Source organism: Rattus norvegicus, chromosome 9 (assembly GCF_021556685.1).
Source record: "Rattus norvegicus strain SHRSP/BbbUtx chromosome 9, alternate assembly SHRSP_T2T, whole genome shotgun sequence".
Taxonomy (NCBI): domain Eukaryota; kingdom Metazoa; phylum Chordata; class Mammalia; order Rodentia; family Muridae; genus Rattus; species Rattus norvegicus.
In genome coordinates this window covers 6844936-6846928 of record NC_141542.1, presented here as the reverse complement: position 1 = coordinate 6846928, position 1993 = coordinate 6844936, and the positions used below count along the sequence as shown (strand labels likewise).

At 48.6% G+C, this 1993-nt stretch overlaps 1 non-coding gene across 1 annotated transcript; it reads right to left on the bottom strand.

The window, feature by feature from the left end:
* Positions 1-1004: 1004 nt before the first annotated feature.
* LOC120094884 (U1 spliceosomal RNA) lies at positions 1005-1168 on the bottom strand. Its single transcript, XR_015630067.1, has one exon. It is a non-coding gene; the product is annotated as a U1 spliceosomal RNA (small nuclear RNA).
* Positions 1169-1993: the final 825 nt, after the last annotated feature.

Sequence of the window (1993 nt, the reverse complement as noted above, 5' to 3'; positions counted from 1 at the left end):
GCACTGGGATTAAAGGCATGCACCACTTGGTCTGGCATGGTATTTTTTAAATTAGTGATTGATGTGGGAGGCCCAGCCATCTGTGGGTGGGGCCATCCCCGGGCTGGTGGTCCTGGGTTCTCTAAGGAGCAGACTGAGCAAGCCATGAAGAGCAGCCAGTCAGCAGCACCCTCCATGGCCTCTGCACCAGCTCCTGCCTCCAGGTTCCTGCCCAGTTTAGGTTTTTGTCCTGACTTCCTTAGATGATGAACAGTGATGTGGAAGCATAAATAAACCCCCCAACTTGCTTTGACCACCAGATTTCATTACAGAAATAGTAACCTGGCTTTTATTAAGAATTATTTATTAAGTCCTAATAAACTCATTGCCTCATCAAACTGAGCCTGGACATAACTGTTTCTGTTTTTCTTTCTTTCTTGGGGTTCTGCCTGGTGGTCTCTCTTGGTGTCCAGTGGTACCTGTATCTTCCCCAAGGCTTGTGGGCTTGAGGCTTAGACATCTGCTTGACCATTATGTCAGTCCTTTTTCTGGGAGAACCAAAGTATAACTCGTCCTTTTGTCAGTTTGAGTTTGTCAGCCAAGGCCTCCAGAGCCTCCTCCTTAGGGCGGCGTTCTTTCAGGAAGTGCTCATTTAGCTCCAGGAACTGCTCATAGTTGACCCCAAGTTTCCATGGCTGCAGGCCAGACTTGGACTTGTCTCCATCTCAGTTTCTTCTCTCTTGGCTGCAGCTCACTTGAGTTCCCTTCTTCAGTTTTCTTTCTTTCTTTTCTTGAGTTGTCATTTTTAATTTATTATCTGAGTGTTTCACCTGCCTATATGACTGTGCCTCGATGTGCGTGGGACCCATGGGGGCCAGAATTGGGCAACAGATCCTGTGGAACTGAAGTCACAAATAGCTGTGAGCCATCGTGTGGGTGTGGCAAACTGAACCCCAGTCCTGTGCTAGAACAAGTGCTTTTAACGCTGAGCCATCTCTCTAGCCCCCTTGGTTGTTTTGTTTTTTTGGGGGGGAGCACGAACTCAGTCCCCCACTACCACAAATTATGCAGTCGAGTTTCCCGCATTTGGGAAAATTGCAGGGGTCAGCACATCCAGAGTGCAATGGATAAGCCTCGCCCTGGGAAAACCACCTTCATGATCATGGTATCTCCCCTGCCAGGTAAGTCCTCTTGGTTGTTTTGAGACAGGGTCTTACTATGTAGCCCTGGCTGCTATGTCGACTCGGCTGGCCTCAAACTCCCAAATGCTGGGGTCAAAGGTATATACCACCACACCTGACTGGGATCGGTTTTTTGGGTTTTTTTTTTTTTTTTAATTTGTTCTTCCAGAGGTCCTGAGTACAATTCCCAGCAAGCACACAGTGGTTCACAACCATCTGTAAAGTAATCTGGTGCCCTCTTCTGGCATGCAGATGTACATAGAATATTCATATACACAAAATCAATAAATAGTTTCAAAAAGGAGAAAACCATGGAGGGCCTTTGCACTGTAAGCCTGAATACTTCCCTCCATACACCACAACTTCTGTCGGTGTTTCCTCCCATTCATAGACAAATACGATGGCCATATGCCATCATCGCCCGTCCGTACATATGTACTCCAAAGAGGACACGGCCTTTATGAGGAGCAGAGGCTAGGCTGGGACAGTATCTCCATCTGCACCCTTCTTCTCAAGGCTAAGGAAGGGAGTCAGGAGCAGCTGAGATGAAGCTGCCTGGCTGTCCCAGAGTACACTGAGAAAGCTCAAGGGGCTGGGCTCAGGGCTCAGTGAGTAGACTGCCTGCTGAGCGTGTATCAGGTTCAAAGTCCCCAGCATGGCACAGAACTGAGTGCAGCCCCTCTATCCTTCCAGAACACAGGATGTGAAGACAGGAGGATCAGGAGTTTCAGGCCAGTGAGGAACATATGGGAGGAAAGGAGAGAGGGAGAAGAGAGAAGAAGCAGAGGGGAGAGGAGGAGGCAAGGGGAGAGGAATGGGATACCTAGGGTATA